This window comes from Lithobates pipiens, unplaced genomic scaffold, assembly GCF_037356315.1.
Source record: "Lithobates pipiens isolate NorthernLeopardFrog02 unplaced genomic scaffold, aLitPip1_a1.2 Scaffold_19, whole genome shotgun sequence".
Lineage (NCBI taxonomy): Eukaryota > Metazoa > Chordata > Amphibia > Anura > Ranidae > Lithobates > Lithobates pipiens.
The window spans coordinates 581,574,687-581,594,119 of record NW_027507764.1 but is presented as its reverse complement, the minus strand read 5'-3'; the positions used below and the strand labels follow the sequence as shown (position 1 = coordinate 581,594,119).

Below are 19,433 nucleotides of genomic sequence, written 5' to 3'. Positions count from 1 at the left end.
CCCATTGTGACAAAATATGCTCATGTTTACAGAGGGATGTGCTGGAGGAGAGGAAGGATCAGAAGTGTATACAGAGGGATACAATAAAGTCACACAATGGAGGAAGATCCTCCGCTCCGCGCACAGACATCAGACAACACAAACTTCCTCCCTCCGTCACTCAGGAGAATAGCAGGCTGGACGGGGGACACCTCCATTTTATTCTATTCAAGCAGATCAAGAAAGTTTACAAATAGAAGTCTTTTCCTTCCTCCTGCTATCCTATGAGAGCTGAGATAGGATCATGAAAAGACATTATAATGCATTTCCTGTTCTGATAATTTCACCTGGTTGAACAAAATGGGCTTATGATGGGCAGGGAGGGAATGTAGAGCCCTGGTGCCCAAACTGTAGCCCTTTGTCACTTTTTGTGCAGCCCTCGGGACCTCTCCATACATTACATACATTAGTTTCCCTATTGCACGGTTATAGCAGTGATTTTTAGCAGTCTAATGTAATGTGTCCCCAGTCTCTGACCGTCTCCTGTATCCCGTCCCCAGTCTCTGACCGTCTCCTGTATCCCGTCCCCAGTCTCTGACCGTCTCCTGTATCCCGTCCCCAGTCTCTGACCGTCTCCTGTATCCCGTCCCCAGTCTCTGACCGTCTCCTGTATCCCGTCCCCAGTCTCTGACCGTCTCCTGTATCCCGTCCCCAGTCTCTGACCGTCTCCTGTATCCCGTCCCCAGTCTCTGACCGTCTCCTGTATCGCGTCCCCAGTCTCTGACCGTCTCCTGTATCGCGTCCCCAGTCTCTGACCGTCTCCTGTATCGCGTCCCCAGTCTCTGACCGTCTCCTGTATCGCGTCCCCAGTCTCTGACCGTCCCAAGTCTCCGGTCTCTCACCGTATCATGCATCATGTCTCCGGTCTCTCACCGTATCATGCATCATGTCTCCGGTCTCTCACCGTATCATGCATCATGTCTCCGGTCTCTCACCGTATCATGCATCATGTCTCCGGTCTCTGACCATCTCTTGCATCATGTCTCCGGTCTCTGACCATCTCTTGCATCATGTCTCCGGTCTCTGACCATCTCTTGCATCATGTCTCCGGTCTCTGACCATCTCTTGCATCATGTCTCCGGTCTCTGACCATCTCTTGCATCATGTCTCCGGTCTCTGACCATCTCTTGCATCATGTCTCCGGTCTCTGACCATCTCTTGCATCATGTCTCCGGTCTCTGACCATCTCTTGCATCATGTCTCCGGTCTCTGACCATCTCTTGCATCATGTCTCCGGTCTCTGACCATCTCTTGCATCATGTCTCCGGTCTCTGACCATCTCTTGCATCATGTCTCCGGTCTCTGACCATCTCTTGCATCATGTCTCCGGTCTCTGACCATCTCTTGCATCATGTCTCCAGTCTCTGACCATCTCTTGCATCATGTCTCCGGTCTCTGACCATCTCTTGCATCATGTCTCCGGTCTCTGACCATCTCTTGCATCATGTCTCCGGTCTCTGACCATCTCTTGCATCATGTCTCCGGTCTCTGACCATCTCTTGCATCATGTCTCCGGTCTCTGACCATCTCTTGCATCATGTCTCCGGTCTCTGACCATCTCTTGCATCATGTCTCCGGTCTCTGACCATCTCTTGCATCATGTCTCCGGTCTCTGACCATCTCTTGCATCATGTCTCCAGTCTCTGACCATCTCTTGCATCATGTCTCCGGTCTCTGACCATCTCTTGCATCATGTCTCCGGTCTCTGACCATCTATGTATTATGTATCATGTCTCTGACCATCTCCTGTATCATATCTCTGACCATCTCCTGTATCATGTCCATAGTCTTTGATTATATCCTCTTGTGTGTCTGTAAATACTCACTGATTATTATGTGCAGCCCTCTGTTGATGTCCTGCGTTGTGTTAGGGCAGCTTATTTATTATGAATGGGCTGCCAGCACACCACAACGGATTAAAAAAAACAAAAACATGCATGACCCTTTTTTACCAACAGGATGCACCACTGTAATGCGTTGTGGTTGGTTGGGCTCCTCAGTACACGTTCTAAAGTCATAACACTGAATGGCACCGCAGTGTACATACAGCAGGTGCATTGCCATGCATTGTATATGAAAGAAGCAACTGGCTTCTAAGCTGCCACCAGCAACATAGGCTGGAACTCTGCAACTTCTATATTTCTGGCATTAGGAGACAATGACCTCCAAGGACCCCCATGAGGATTCTGCTCCATGTGAGCAGCTGCCCAGTCACTCCTTGGACACTCCTTGACCTCAGGTCACTAATTACAGGAGCTCCTGGAGTGACCAGACAGGTGACATCTGAGCCCCCTGCCCCCACAATAGGTAGTGTTTTATTATGCAGGTGGAACTTCTCCATGGAGCCCATCAAAGAATCCTGACCAATCACAGGGACTCGTCAGACGAGGGCCAAACTGGACAGACATCCCAGAGAGGACAACAACGAGTGCCACCATTGTCTTCTCCAGTGTATCTTTGATGCATTGGTCCATCAGTGCAGAGACTGTGACTGGTTCAGTGTTCTCTGTACAGCGCTGTGGTATATGTCAGAGCTGTATAATAATAATATTAATAATAGTGTGTGACTGTGGGGGGGGGGGGGGGGCATTAGAGTGTAAGCTCTTCTATTGCAGAGACTGATGTGACTGGCTCAGTGATCTCTGTACAGCACTGCGGTATATGTCAGAGCTATATAAAATGTATTATAATTTCATATTTGTATTGTTACTTTTACTTTTTTTAGTGTATTTGATTTGTTTTACATATAAAAACAATAAAACATACGTAAAACAGACAGATTCTTGTGTATTCGCTCTCTAAATTTTGTTACTTTGTTTCTTTTCTTATTGGGAAAAAAAAAAATGTCAAATGTTCGGCACTATGGTATATGTCAGAGCTATATAAATGTATAACAACAATAATAATAGTGTGTGAGTATGGGGGGACATTAGAGTGTAAGCTCCTGTGGTGCAGAGACTGATGTGACTGGCTCAGTGTTCTCTGTACAGCACTGCGGTATATGTCAGAGCTTTATAAATGTATATATAATAATACATATTTCATATTTGTATTTTTACTTTTTTTGTGTATTTGATTTGTTTTACATATAACAATAACATAAAACATACACAAAACAGCCAGATTCTTGTGTTCGGCACTATGGTATATGTCAGAGCTATATAAATGTATAATAACAATAATAATAGTGGGTGACTGTGTGTGTGGGGCTGCGGACATTAGAGTGTAAGCTCCTCTGGTACAGAGACTGATGTGACTGGCTCAGTGTACAGCACCGTGGTATATGTCAGAGCTATAAAAAGAAATTATAATAATAAAAGTAGTAATATTGTGTGTGTGTGTGTGGGGGGGAACATTAGAGTGTAAGCTCCTCTGGCACAGAGACTGATGTGACTGGCTCAGTGTTCTCTGTACAGCACTGCGGTATATGTATAATAATAATAGTAATATTGTGTGTGGGGGGGGGGGGGCATTAGACTGTAAGCTCCTCTGGTACAGGGGCTGACGAGACTGGCTCAGGGTTCTCTGTACAGCACTGCGGTATATGTCAGAGCTATATAAATGTATTATAATAATAATAATAATAATAACAACAAAAGGTGTGCGTGTGTGTGTGTGTGTGTGTGGGGGGGGGGGGGGGGGACATTAGAGTGTAAGCTCCTCTGGTACAGAGACTGATGTGACTGGTTCAGTGTTCTCTGTACAGCACTGCGGTATATGTCAGAGCTATACAAATGTATAATAATAATAATAATAATAATAGTGTGTGACTGTAGGGGAACATTAGAGTGTAAGCTCCTCTGGTGCAGAGACTGATGTGACTGGCTCAGTGTTCTCTATACAACACTCTGGTATATGTCAGAGCTTTAGAACAGTAAAAATAGGGTGTGACTGTGGGGGGAACATTAGAGTGTAAGCTCCTCTGGTACAGAGAGTGATGTGATGAGCTCAGTGTTCTCTGTACAGCGCTGCGGTATATGTCAGAGCTATATAAAACGTACAACAAGTGTGTTGCTCTATATAATGATGATGGTGTGTTTGCTGGGTCGGAAGTCTCGGGCAGACGACTGGCAGCTGTCACCCCGCAGAGGAGCAGAAATGGGGCATCTGTCAGTAGCTGAGACAAAACTTTTCCTGTCCCTCCCATCATATACTGAGAATTGCTGCTCTCAGCCTGGGAACTGGTCATTAAACCTCGGCGCATTCTCCTCCCAGTGTCACTGTCACTCAGAATGAATGACCTGAGCAGCACCCAAAAAAACAAGTCACACAGGTCCTCGCCTTAACCCCTTCCCTTCCCAGGACATATAATCCACCTATTACAGATAATGTGGAAGGTGCTATGTATGGAGTTGGGGGAGGGGGGGGGGGGTTGTACTTCTCATCCGGCTCGGACTACATTGGTGTTCTCTTAAGGTGGTGAAAATGGTTGAAATGTGGGAAGAAATGGAGAAAATTAAAACTACTGGCTGAGAAAAGATTCAAATATGATAAAAACAAAACTAAGCAGTAATGGAGAGATGATAAAAAAAAATATGGTGCCTCATACACGCGCATGCGCGGTCCAAGACCCCATTCACACCAATCCAGCAATTTGAAGTGCATTTCCCAAAGTGCTCTTGATCCATTCGATTCAATGATGCCCATCTGAATGTCCGATCGCTTGAACCTTGTGGGCTTCATTTGAAGAGTCGCACAATTTTGACCCTAAAAACTTCAATGGGAAGCGCCTGAAAACATACATAATGCATTTTTTTTGGTGCGTTTTTGTGTCACCCCAGTAACTAGCTTTCCATTGGCTAAAACAAATAAAACTCTCAAGATGGAAAACACCTGAAAAACACATAAAAATGCAAAAAAAAAATGCTCCAAAATTTCCTGCATTCGCTCACACCCAAGTATGGATGGGGGTGGTGAGGGGTTAGGTCTCCAGTCCATGCGCCAACCGGCATATCCAACACTCTCCCATCATGGAAACACAATCCTACCAAAAAAAACATTGAAACGTCTTCTAAAAAGGACAGACAACGTTAAGTCAAAGGTCTGATGCCCAGGTTACAATCCGATTGTTCCATTTCCTTTAAGCTGGCCATACACAATGGGGTTGTACAGTCTATGTACGATCTCCTTGACATTTACCAAAGCTGTGTAATAGGACTCCCCCCCCCTCCCAAGCGGAGTATACATTAGTACAGGGTAAGCTCAGTTTTATTGCAGGCTGCATCAGCACTATCTGTAAGACTATATGACCAGGGCCCCCCCCACCCATCCTCCTTTACATCACAGGGCACCCCTTACCTTGCACTGCTGCCAGGAAGAAGCTGGGGAGCAAAAGTGCAGGAGTCAACTGAATGCTGAGACCGGGGGGGGGGGGGGGGGTGGAGACCGAGACTGGGGGGGTGGAGACCGAGACTGGGGGGTGGAGACCGAGACTGGGGGGGTGGGAGACCGAGACTGGGGGGGGGTGGAGACCGAGACTGGGGGGGGTGGAGACCGAGACTGGGGGGGTGGAGACCGAGACTGGGGGGGGTGGAGACCGAGACTGGGGGGGGGTGGAGACCGAGACTGGGGGGGGTGGAGACCGAGACTGGGGGGGTGGAGACCGAGACTGGGGGGGGTGGAGACCGAGACTGGGGGGGTGGAGACCGAGACTGGGGGGGTGGAGACCGAGACTGGGGGGTGGAGACCGAGACGGGGGGGGTGGAGACCGAGACGGGGGGGGTGGAGACCGAGACGGGGGGGTGGAGACCGAGATGGGGGGGGGGAGACCGAGACGGGGGGGGAGACCGAGACGGGGGGAGGGGTGGAGACCGAGACGGGGGGGGGTGGAGACCGAGACGGGGGGGGGGGGGTGGAGACCGAGACGGGGGGGGTGGAGACCGAGACGGGGGGGGGGGTGGAGACCGAGACGGGGGGGGGGGGTGGAGACCGAGACGGGGGGGGGGGGGGTGGAGACCGAGACGGGGGGGGTGTAGACCGAGACGGGGGGGGGGGTGGAGACCGAGACGGGGGGGGGGTGGAGACCGAGACGGGGGGGGTGTAGACCGAGACGGGGGGGGGGGGTGTAGACCGAGACGGGGGGGGGGGGTGTAGACCGAGACGGGGGGGTGGAGACCGAGACGGGGGGGGGTGGAGACCGAGACGGGGGGGGGGTGGAGACCGAGACGGTGGGGGTGGAGACCGAGACGGGGGGGGGTGGAGACCGAGACACCGGGGGGGAGGAGACCGAGACACCGGGGGGGGAGACCGAGACACCGGGGGGAGACCGAGACACCGGGGGGGAGACCGAGACACCGGGGGGAAGGAGATCGATACCGGGGGGGAAGGAGATCGATACCGGGGGGAAGGAGATCGATACCGGGGGGGAAGGAGATCGAGACCAGGCGGGCGCTGCGGCTGAATAGAGAAGCGCAGGCCCCAGTGGAGTCGTTCTTCTTTTCTCCTCTCTGCTGACAACTGCTGAGACAAGGTGGGGGCGGAGAGGAGGGGGGTGCCGCAGCTGCAGAATTGCACGCAGACCAGGGACAAAAGGTGAGGGCAGGAGGGGAAGCTGCCCTGGGCAAAGCGGAGCAAGGGGTCAAAGAGCGGATCTTTACCACGTGATCAGCTGTGTCCAATCACGGATGTAAACAGAAGGCAGTTATCGGCACTCCTTTCCTTTACGCTCCAACAAGAGTGAGGAGAAGAGAAGAGAGCTGATAACTGGCTTCTCTAAAGGGGACATCTAAAATTATAATAAGAGCACGGATTATCAGTGCAGTCCCAAAAGTGCTGCCAATCAGTGCCCACCATTGCAGCCTATCAGTATCCATCAATGACGCAGCCTATCAGAGCCCACTAGTGCAGCCTCATCAGTGCCTATCAGTGCAGCCTCATCAGTGCCCATCAGTGCGGCCTCATCAGTGCCCATCAGTGCAGCCTCATCAGTGCCTATCAGTGCAGCCTCATCAGTGCCTATCAGTGCAGCCTCATCAGTGCCTATCAGTGCAGCCTCATCAGTGCCTATCAGTGCAGCCTCATCAGTGCCCATAAGTGCGGCCTCAAGCGCAGCCTCATCCGCGGACATCAGTGAAGGAGTAAAGTTACCTATTTGCAAAGTTTTTATAACTATAAAGAAGTTTGTTTTGCTTTTTCAAATTTTTTTCTCTTTGTTTAGTTAGCAAAAAAAAAAAAAAGCCAGCCAATACCACCAAACAAAAGTTCTATTTGTGTGAAAAAATGATAAAAATGTCATTTGGGTACAGTGTAGCATGACCGCGCAATTGTCATTCAAAGTGTGAGAGCGCTGAAAGATGAAGATTTCCCTGGGCAGGAGGGGAGGGGGGAGGGGAGTGCCGGTAGAGAAGTGGTTAAAAACCAATAAATCCTTTCTTTCTTGAATTATTTTCTAAGGAATTTCAAATGTTCTGAGAACTTTCCAACTCATTTTTGTTGGGGTTTCTACTAGTGCACGCCCAGCTTTAAAGAATCCATTCACTTTATATCCAATCAGGCCCTTTCTATTTGACGAGGGCTCTTCTAAGCTCTTCTATTTTACTACATTGAGATAATGGATGGCAGAAGACGATACAATGTGTATTGGCCGTAGATGGAAACATTGTTTTAGACGAGATCTGGCGCTTGGCCCTTCCACTCCATTCTCTTCTTCATTCTCTAAAGAAGTTCCGGTTTGTAAAGGTTTTATATTGCTGGGAAACATCGTCACCATTCATCAGATTCCGCTTCTGTTTCAGCGCCGTCCTCCCAAATTCCAACTTCCCGTGTGAAAATTTTAGGGACGTGGAGGAAACAGAAACGCAACCGGGGCAAGAGGATTGGGGGGGGGGGGGGGGGTCAGCAGAACGGACAGTTTTCACTGCACCAAAATCTCTTCAAAATTGCACCATTTGCATCATTAGGCAAAAACAAGCTGGATATACAATACTTGTCTCTGTGTGTTCTCTGTACAGCGCTGCGGTATATGTCAGAGCTATATACCATAATAATAATAATAATATAGCATGCGACTGTGTAAGCTCCTCTGGTACAGAGACTGATGTGACTGGCTGGATTTACAAGGTTATATCATTGGACAAGTTACTTGTTTCTGTGTGTTCTCTGTACAGCGCTGCGGTATATGTCAGAGTCAGGGGCGGACTGACCATTCGGCCACTGCCCGAGGGCCCCCCGGCCACTAGGGGCCCCATCAGGGTTTCCAGCCTCAGTAATACCAGGGACAGTATGTAAAAATCTTTTTTTTTTTTTTATATCTGTCTCTGAAATGTCCCTTACCGACATCCTTTCAGTCTAAAAATCCTGAGATTATAGCTGCCCCGCCTCTCCAGTACCTTCTCAGCCAATAGAAACATGTCTGTGTATACTGTGCGATTGTGCTGTGTGTGCTGTGTGACCCCATAATCTCCTATTGCCCAGGGGCCCCATGAGTGGTCAGTCTGCCCCCGGTCAGAGCTATATAAATATATAATAATAATAATGGTGTGTGACTGTGAGGGGGGGGGGGGGGGGACATTAGAGTGTAAGCTCCTGTGGTGCAGAGACCAATGTGACTGTGTTCTCTGTACAGCGCTGAGGTATATGTCAGAGGCTATAGACATGTACAATAATAATAGTAACAAACAATAATAGTGTGTGACTGTGAGGGGACATTAGAGTGTAAGCTCCTCTGTTACAGAGACTGATGTGATTGGATGGATTTACAAGGTTATATCATGAAGTGTATGACTGTGGGGGGGCATTAGAGTGCAAGCTCCTGTGGTGCAGAGACTGCTGTGACTGGCTCAGTGTTCTCTGTACAGTGCTATGGTATATGTCAGAGGAGCTATACAAATGTACTATAATAGTGTGTGACTGTGGGGAGGACATTAGAGTGTAAGCTCCTCTGGTACAGAGACTGATGTGACTGGCTCAGTGTTCTCTGTAGAGCACTGCGGTATATGTCAGAGCTAGCTATAGAAATGTAGAATAATAATAATGTGTGACTGTGGGGGGGGACATTAGAGTGCAAGCTCCTGTGGTGCAGAGACAGCTGTAACTGGCTCAGTGTTCTCTGTACAGTGTTATGGTATACGTCAGAGCTATAGAAATGTATAATAATAGTGTGTGACTGTGAGGGGGGGGGGGGACATTAGAGTGTAAGCTCCTCTGGTACAGAGACTGATGTGACTGGCTCAGTGTTCTCTGTACAGCACTGCGGTATATGTCAGAGCTATATAAATGTATAATAGTGTGTGACTGTGGAGGGGGGGGGGACATTAGAGTGTAAGCTCCTCTGGTACAGAGACTGATGTGATTGGATGGATCTACAAGGTTACATCATTGAACAAGATACTTGTTTTTGTGTGATCCTGGTACAGCACTGCGGTATATGTCAGAGCTATAGAAAAGTATAATAATAATAATATGTGACTGAGGACATTAGAGTGTAAGCTCCTCTGGTACAGAGAGTGATGTGACTGGCTCAGTGTTCTCTGTACAGCACTGCGGTATATGTCAGAGCTATAGAAATGTATAATAATCATCATCGTTTCATAATTTTTATGTTAATTTTTCCTTTTTTTGTTTATTTGACTTGTTTTACATATAACAATAAGATAAAACACCAAAAAAAAATAAAAAAATAAAAGCCTGATTCTTGTGTGCTCTTTAAAATTGTGTTTTTCTTATTAGGGAAAAAAAGTCAAATAAACCAGAAAAGGAAAAAAAAAAAATTAAATAAAAAAAAAAAATAAATGTACAAAAGGATTTTATTTCATCACATTTTCACATTGTTTATAAACAAAGCCATGTGATCTCAGAGGAGGCGATGAAAACAAAGCCATGTTAGACCCGCGCATTCCCAGCTTTAAAGGGGAACTTTTTTTTTTAAATGCCCATTTCCCCGAGAGATGAGATGAGACCAGAGGAAATCACGGCTCCTATCTCCGCTCGGAATCACAATACACACCGTCACTTCCTAAACTCAAATGTTGACCTAATGATAGGACAACATAAAACCTGCAGTGGAATATTTAGCAGAGAGTGTTGGGGAGATCCTGAAAAACCTGCCATGCCTTCCATTGTACTAAAGAGAGACTGAAGGAAGAAGAGGAAGAAGAGGAAGAAGAGGAAGAAGAGGAAGAAGAGGAAGAAGAGGAAGAAGAGGAAGAAGAGGAAGAAGAGGAAGACACCATTAAACCCTTCCACTGTTACAAAGATTTCCATCTTTCCTGGGAATAATCAGATTCAGTGCAGTAGCCTCACCCCCTCCATAGAACACCGGCTGGAGGAAACCACAATGAGGGTCTGAAGGTACCCGGCCCTAAAGCGCCCCTGTAAACCCGTTTACTGGCTGGGCGCACGTGTCGGGTGAAGGGTCAGATTTTTGCTGGTGTATGATTACCGGCTCTCTGGTCATTATATTGCCATTCCAGCCCATCATAAATATGACTGACAGGAGGTACACGGCGATCCTGCAGGCAAACTGCCAGCAGCTGCGGACACTGACCAGGGGGAATTTTTCATCCAATCCAATGAAGATTCGATATCTGTCCATGCAAAAAACGCTAAGAAGTATAAAAATAACAAACAATCTGATTTCCCAACATGGCGGGGAAAGGTTCTCCGCAAAAAATAGTCACATCATTATTATTATTCAGGATTTATATAGCGCCAGCAATTTACGCAGCGCTTTACAATGTAAAAGGGAGACAATACAGTTGCAATACAATTAAATACAAGAGGATTAAGAGGGCCCTGCTCAGAAGAGCTTACAATCTAAAAGGGTGGGGCAGGTGGTACAGAAGGTTATAACTGTTGGGAATGAGCTGATGGAAGTGGTAGGAGATTAGTTTGAGACGTGATAGGCTTCCCTGAATAGATGAGTTTTCAGGGATCGCCTGAAGGTAGCAAGAGTAGGGGATAGCCGGACCGGTGGAGGTAGGGAGTTCCAGAGGATTGGAGAGGCTCTGGAGAAGTCCTGGAGACGAGTGTGGGAGGAGGAGACGAGAGAGCTTGAGAGTAGGAGGTCTTGAGAAGAACGGAGGGGACGGTTTGGGTGACATCAGTCTCTGCACCAGATTAGCTTACACTCTACTGTCCCCCCACAATCACACACTATTATACATTTCTATAGCTCTGACTTATATCGCAGCGCTGTACAGAGAACACTGAGCCAGTCACATCAGTCTCTGCACCAGAGGAGCTTACACTCTAATAACCCCCTACAGTCACATATTATTATTATACATTTCTATAGCTCTGACATATACCGCAGCGCTGTACAGGGCACACTGAGCCAGTCACATCAGTCTCTGTACCAGAAGAGCTTACACTCTAATGCCCCATACACACGGCCGGACAGTCCGACATCAAAATCCCTCGGATTTTTTTTCCAAACGGATTTTGGCCCAAACTTGTCTTGCATACACACGGTCGCACAAAGTTGTTGGAAAAATCCGATCGTTCAGAACGCGGTGACGCCAAACGCGTACGACGGGACTATAAAAAACGGGCCAGTAGCCAATAGCCTTTTGTCTCGTAATTTATTCTGAGCATGCGTGGCAATTTGTCCGTCAGAATTGTCTACACACGATCGGAAGTTAAACGATCGGATTTTGTCGTCGGTAGATTTTAGATCCAGCTCTCAAACTTTGTGTGTCGGAAATTCCAATGAAAAAAAAAAAGTCAGATGGAGCCCTGCACACACGATCGGATTTTCCGACAACAAGATCCGATCGCAACATTTTTCGTCGGAAAGTCCAACAGTGCGTACAGGGCATAATGGTCCCCGCAGTGACACACTATTATTATTATACATTTGTATAGCTCTGACATATACCACAGCGCTGTGCTGAGAACACTGAGCCAGTCATGTCAGTCTCTGTGCCAGAGGAGCTTACACTCTAGTGCCCCCCCCCCCCCCGTCACACATTATTATTATACATTTATATAGCTCTGACATATACCACAGTGCTGTACTGAGAACACTGAGCCAGTCACATCAGTCTCTGCACCAGAAGAGCTTACACTCTAATGCGCCCCCCCCCAATTGCACTCTATTTTACTGTTCTCAAGCTCTGACATATACCACAGTGCTGTACAGAGAACACTGAGCCAGTCACATCAGTCCCTGTACCAGAGGAGCTTACACTCTAATATCCCCCCCACAGTCACACACTATTATTATACATTTATATAGCTCTGACATATACCGCAGCGCTGTGCTGAGAACACTGAGCCAGTCATGTCAGTCCCTGTACCAGAGGAGCTTACACTCTAATGTCCCCCCCCACAGTCACACACTATTATTATACATTTTTATAGCTCTGACATATACCGCAGCGCTGTACAGAGAACACTGAGCCAGTCCCTGTTTGGCACTGAACTGTAAACCTCGGCGCTGCAACTCACAAACACAGAGAGAAGACAGGTTATGATTTATGATGGAGTATCTGGTGAATCATCATGGGGAGACTTCCCTCCCGGCAAACCTGAAATCACAAAAAAACGCCCATTATATAGTGTACTGAGACTCCGCCCACATTTCACTATACACCACCTGTATACAGCAATGTGCTGAGTGACCACATAGGAGGAGCCATGATCCCTATGCCGACTCTGCAGTGTATGTGACCCCCCCCAGGCGAGCCATGATCACTATACGGAGATGTGTGTAGACTATCTCTACAGTGGGGGAGATTTACTAAAACTTGAGAGAGCAAAATCTGGTGCAGCTGTGCATGGCGGCCAATCAGCTTCTATCTTCAGCTTGTTCAATGAAGCTTTGACAATAAAAGCTGGAAGCCGATTGGTTTCTCTGCAGAGCTGCCCCAGATTCTGCTCTCTCCAGTTATAGTAAATCTCCTCCAATGCATCCATACAGGAAGATAAATCTCCTGACCGCAGTGTAATGTATGAAGAGCGACCGCAGGAGGAGAACTATTGTCACTATTCCTCCCAGGCCATAGAGAACACTGTATAATATAGAAAACATTGTATAAGCGTTCTCCCTAGGGGGGGGGAGTTACCATGCGGATGCGCGCTCCCGAGTCCAGTATTTGCGTCCATAGACACAGAATGCCGGGCTCGGCCCCGCCCCCCGCGTCATTGGATTTGATTGACAGCAGTGGGAGCCAATGGCTGCACTCCTATCAATCTATCCAATCAAGAGCCGAGAACCCCCGGGGGCAGAGAAGTAGTGTGCGCCCCCCCCCCCCCCCCCCCCCCCGGGCTGGGATGAGTAAAACGGGGGAGGGGTCTGCTCAGTGAAAGAAGATTTTTCACCTTAATGCGTAGGATGCATTAAGGTGAAAAAAACACGGAGTTTGCAAACCCCTTTAATTGAACAAGCTGAAGCTAGAAGCTGATTGGCTCCCATGGACGGCTGCTCCAGTTTTAGCAAATCTCCCCCAAAGTGACCACAAGAGAAACTATTGTCACCATACAGAGACTTCCCTCCCGCCTCATAGAGAAGCGCATTATATTCATATCAGAATACACGCAACTCAATACATTTAGGCATCTAGATGTGGTGAAGACGACTTGCTGAAGTTAAAACCGAGCATCAGAATGGGGATAGGAAGGGGATTGAAGTGACTTTGAACGTGGCATGGTTGTTGGTGGCAGACGGGCCAGTCTCAGTATTTCTGGGATTTTCACACACAACCATCTGTCAGGGTTTACAGAGAATGGTGGAGAAAAAAAAAAAAAAAAGAGAGAAAATATCCAGTATGCGGCGGTTGTGTGGAGGAAAATGTCTTGTTGAGGTCAGAGTAGAATGGGCAAGGTTCCAGATGATAGAAAGGCAACAGTGACTCAAATAACCACTTGTTACACCCAAGGTATACAGAATACCATCTCTGAACACACTCAACCTTGAAGCAGATGGGCTACAGCAGAAGACCACAATGGGTACCACTCCTGTCAGCTAAGAACAGGAAACTGAGCCTACAAATGGCACAGGATCCCCAAAATTGGACAATAGAAGATTGGAAAAACGTTGCCTGGTCTGATGAGTCTGGATTTCAGCTGCGGCATTCAGATAGTTGGATCAGAATTTGGAGCATTGGATCCATCCTGCCTTCTATCACGGGTTCAGGCTGGTGGTGGGGGTGTAATGGTGTGAGGGATGGGATATCACCGGTTCAGGCTGGTGGTGGGGGTGTAATGGTGTGGGGGATGGGGTATCACCGGTTCAGGCTGGTGGTGGGGGTGTAATGGTGTATAATGGTGTGGGGGATGGGGTATCACCGGTTCAGGCTGGTGGTGGGGGTGTAATGGTGTGGGGGATGGGATATCACCGGTTCAGGCTGGTGGTGGGGGTGTAATGGTGTGGGGGATGGGATATCACCGGTTCAGGCTGGTGGTGGGGGTGTAATGGTGTGGGGGATGGGATATCACCGGTTCAGGCTGGTGGTGGGGGTGTAATGGTGTGGGGGATGGGGTATCACCGGTTCAGGCTGGTGGTGGGGGTGTAATGGTGTGGGGGATGGGATATCACCGGTTCAGGCTGGTGGTGGGGGTGTAATGGTGTGGGGGATGGGATATCACCGGTTCAGGCTGGTGGTGGGGGTGTAATGGTGTGGGGGATGGGGTATCACCGGTTCAGGCTGGTGATGGGGGTGTAATTGTGTGGGGGGGATATTTTCTTGGCACACTTTGGGCCCCTTAGTACCAATTGAGCATCATTTATACACCACGGCCTACTGAGTATTGTCACTGACCATCCCTTTATGACTACAGTGTCCCCATCTTCTGATGGCTCCTTCCAGCAGGATAATGCACCATGTCACAAAGCTCCAATCATCTCACCACCGGACAATGAGGTCCCTGTCCTCCAATGGCCTCCACACTCGCCACATCTCATCCAATAGAGAGCCTTTGGGATGTGGTGGGACAGGAGATTAGTGTCATGGATGGGCAGCAGCCGTGTGATGTTATGTCACTATGGAGCAAAATCTCTGAGGAACGTTTCCAGCACCTTGTTGGATCTACGAACACCAAGAATGAAGGCCAAAGGGGTCCAACCCGCTACTAGCAAGGGGGACCCAAGAAAGGGGCCGGTGGGTGTGAAGGACTCTGCAGTGTAATATAGGGAGGAGAGCGACCAATGAGAATTCATCATCAGACACCCCCCCCAATCCTAGATCTCATAGGGAAGATTATGAACATAAAGGAATAGAAATCCTAATAGAGATGAGAGGAGGAGGAATGTGATCTCCATAGAGACTTCCCTCCGTCCCATACAGAGCATAATAATAATAATGGTGATCATTACACAACAATGTATCCGTATGATAGAGATCCCGACTCTGCAGTGTGGTCTATGGAGGGTGACCTCAGGTAAGTCAGGTAAGTCATTATCACAATAGAGAAGAAATATCTGTAGGGGAATAGAGATCTGGACTGTGCAGAGTAATATACAGAGAACTATTATCACTATACAGAGATCCCCTCCCCCCATATACATATACATTATATCCGTGTGATGATAGAGATCCCCTCCCCCCATATACATATACATAATATCCGTGTGATGATAGAGATCTCAAGCCACGGATCAGACATTCCCCACCATTGGAGCACCGACCCCCCTACAGGGCACTGCAGCCAGGTCCGGTGTCCCCAATATGCAGAGTTATAATTATTCTGATAAAGTGACACCCCTTGGGGAAATATGGGGGGGGGGGACATCATATCACAGTGTGATATAATAATGTGTCAGCCATTGTCCCCTGACTGGGGGGGTGCAGACAGAGGGGCCCCTCTTAGTGCAGCCTTGGGAATTAGGGGCTCTGTGGAGGGGGAAGGGAACCTCTTTAGAGCGGGGCACTCTATAAAAGACAACCCTTGGGGGGGATCCCCTGTATAGTGAAGTGTCAGTTGTGGGGGACCCTCTGAAGTTTCGCCCCCCTGTGGAGCAGAGTGTCAGCTCTTGGACCCCTGCAGACTACCAGTTCTGGAGGAACCATCTGTAGAGCGCAGTGTTAGTTGTGTAGAGAGAAGGCTGTCAGTGGTGGGGCCCCTGTAGAGTTTGAGTGTCCATTGTGGGTTCCCCATAGAGCGTCAGTTGTGGGGCCCCTGTAGAGCATCATTGTCAGTTGTGTAGGGTGCAGGGAGCAGACTGATACTGGGCTCTATAGGGGCCCTGCAACTGACAGTCTGCTCCCTGCACTCTACACAATTGACAATGATGCTCTGCAGGGGCCCCACAACTGTCACTCTACACAACTGATACTGGGCTCTATAGGGGCCCTGCAACTGACAGTTGTGTAGAGTGACAGTTGTGGGGCCCCTCTGGAGCAGCAGTGTCAGTTGTGGGGCCCCTGTAGAGTGCAGGGTCAGTTGTGTAGGGTGCAGGGAGCAGGCTGTCAGTTGTGGAGCGCAGTGTGAGTTGTGTAGGGTGCAGGGAGCAGGCTGTCAGTTGTGGAGCGCAGTGTGAGTTGTGTAGGGATCAGACTGTCAGTTGTGGAGCGCAGTGTGAGTTGTGTAGGGATCAGGGATCGGGCTGTCAGTTGTGGAGCGTAGTGTGAGTTGTGTAGGGATCAGGGATCGGACTGTCAGTTGTGGAGCGTAGTGTGAGTTGTGTAGGGATCAGGGATCGGGCTGTCAGTTGTGGAGCGTAGTGTGAGTTGTGTAGGGATCAGGGATCGGACTGTCAGTTGTGGGAAGAGTTACAAAGTATCAGTGGAAGTTTCAGTTTCCTCTCCTTCTGGAAGTCCAGCAGTATCTCTCCTATCAGGGGCCCCTGAGTGCCCGGGGGGGTCCACACAGCACAGCGGAGGTCTCTTACCTTGGCAGGTTCTCTTCCTGCGGGTCGCCTCTTCCTGGCTCTCTCTTTCTGGGAAGTGAGGAGAGGAGAGGAGAGGAGGAGGAGGAGCTCCACCCAGAACTGAGAGACATTCCTCAGCCTGACCCAGCCCTACACCTCCCTCCCCACCCCCCACCACTGGGTGCAACCTGCAATCTGCTCCCCACCCCCACCACTGAGTGCAACCTGCAATCTGCTCCCCACCCCCACCACTGGGTGCAACCTGCAATCTGCTCCCCACCCCCACCACTGGGTGCAACCTGCAATCTGCTCCCAGCTCAATGAAAACTGTGTGCCACACACAATACACTCCCCACCAAACCACCACTGCGTGCAACACAGAATACACTCCCCGATAAACCACCACTGCGTGCGACACAGAATACACTCCCCAATAAACCACCACTGCGTGCGACACAAAATACACTCCCCAATAAACCACCACTGCGTGCGACACAGAATACACTCCCCAATAAACCACCACTGCATGCGACACAAAATACACTCCCTGACAAATTACCAATGTTTGCAACCCACAATATATTCATCATAAATCTGCCACTGTTTACAACACACAATACACTCCCCTCTACACTGCCACAGTCAGTGTGTAACCTGCAATGTGCTCCTCACTACACTTTATGCCCCACCACATTAATGCTGTGTGTGACACACAATAAACTCCCCAATAAACTGTGACTGTGTGCAACCTACAATATTCCTCCTTCTACAATGCAACTTTGTGCAACCTACAATAAGTTCCCCTCTACATTAATACTGTGTACACCCCACAATATTGCCACTATGTAGAACCATTTTCTCCCCTTTATCCTGCCACTGTGTGCAACCCACAATATGTTCCCCAATAGAATACCACCTGATGCACATTATAATTTATTCCCCACTACATAGCTACTTTGTACATCCTATAATTTACTCCCCTGTATCCTGCCACTGTGTAAAACCTAAAATACGTCCCCCCATCTACACCTGCTATGTACTCCCCAATACATTGCATTCTACAGCTTCAGGCATATATTTTCCTCTACTTCCTCACAGTGTGCAACCTGGTTTATAATCCCCCAGCTGGCATACCTGATGATTCCCCACCAGCTCTTTTACAGCTTCTTACCTGTGTGTGCAGCTTGAAATATATTCCCCACTATGTTCTCTTCTATCAGACGCTTCTGAGCACAGCAAACCTGAATCTTGTTCAGGTCTCCAGTGTGTGCAACCTATAGCGTGTTCCCCCCAATATAGGACTGCATGTGTGTCCTGCAAAATCTTCCCCTCCACAGACATTCTTGAATCCTTGCAAAATGCAGGTCCTTATTTCCTGTGCCCCCTGCAATGTCTTCCCTAGACCTAACCCTGGCCTGTACTTCCTGCGCCCCCTGCAATGTCTTCCCTAGACCTGACCCTGGCCTGTACTTCCTGTGCCCCCTGCATTGTCTTCCCTAGACCTGACCCTAGCCTGTACTTCCTATGCACCCTGCAATGTCTTCCCTAGACCTGACCCAGGCCTGTACTTCCTGTGCACCTTGCAATGTCTTCCCCAGACCGCACCCAGGTCTGAACTTCCTGTGCACCCTGCAATGTCTTCCCTAGTCTGCACCCTGGCCTGTACTTCCTGTGCACCCTCCAGTGTATTCCCTAGACCGGTCCCAGGTCTGTGCTTTCTGTGCACCCTGAAATGTGTTCCCTAGACCTGACCCTGGCCTGTATTTCCTGTGCACCCTACAATGTTTTACCTAGACCGATCCCTGGTCTGTACTTCCTGTGCCCCATGCAATGTCTTCCCCTAGACCGCAACCAGGCCTGTACTTCCTGTGCATTCTGCAATGTGTTCCATAGACCTGACCCAGGCCTGTACTTCATGTGCCCCCTGCAATGTCTTCCCCAAACCAGATTCAGGCCTGTACTTCCTGTGCACTCTGCAATGTCTTCCCCAGCCTGGACCCAGGCCTGTACTTCCAGTGCCCCCTGCAATGTCTTCCCCAGACCACACATCCCGGCCTGTACTTCCTGTGCACTCTGCAATGTCTTCCCTAGACTGGACCCAGGCCTGTACTTCTTGTGCACCCTGCAATGTCTTCCCTATACCGTACCCAGGCCTGTACTTCCTGTGCACCCTGCAATGTCTTCCCTAGACCGAACCCAGGCCTGTACTTCCTGTGCAACCTGCAATGTTTTCCCTAGACATGAAGTACAGTGCACCCTGCAATGGCTTCCCTAGACCGCACCCAGGCCTGTACTGGAGACTACAAAGAGGGGACAAAAACCATATGCAACTTCTACTGACATGAATCCTTAATCTCTCCACATTATGCACCACTCTGATCCTAGTTGCGGCCCGGATGTGGCCCATGAGCCGTAGTTTGGTAACCCATGTCTTAAGGCATACCTCCCAACTTCGGGGTGGGAGCAAAGACCTTTATCACAAAGTATGTAGACAAGGGGACATACCCCTCTGCCTCTTTTTCATAAAGAGCAGGGTGAGTCAGGAAAATACCACATTATTGTCACTAGAGGGAGGCGACGAGCACTGGAAATAAATACTTATTTCCTAAGATCATCAGCTCCATAATGTGGTATTTTTACAGATTCA

General features: G+C 48.9%; 1 protein-coding gene across 1 annotated transcript in view; it reads right to left on the bottom strand.

Annotated features, from left to right (window-relative positions):
• FAM83H (family with sequence similarity 83 member H) overlaps positions 1 to 16,952 on the bottom strand; it is a 114,883-nt gene extending 97,931 nt beyond the window's left edge. Inside the window, exon 1 of the mRNA XM_077493482.1 lies at positions 16,808 to 16,952. The gene's annotated coding sequence lies outside the window, so the exon portion shown is untranslated. The remainder of the gene's footprint in view (positions 1 to 16,807) is intronic.
• Between the last annotated feature and the right edge of the window lie 2,481 nt (positions 16,953 to 19,433).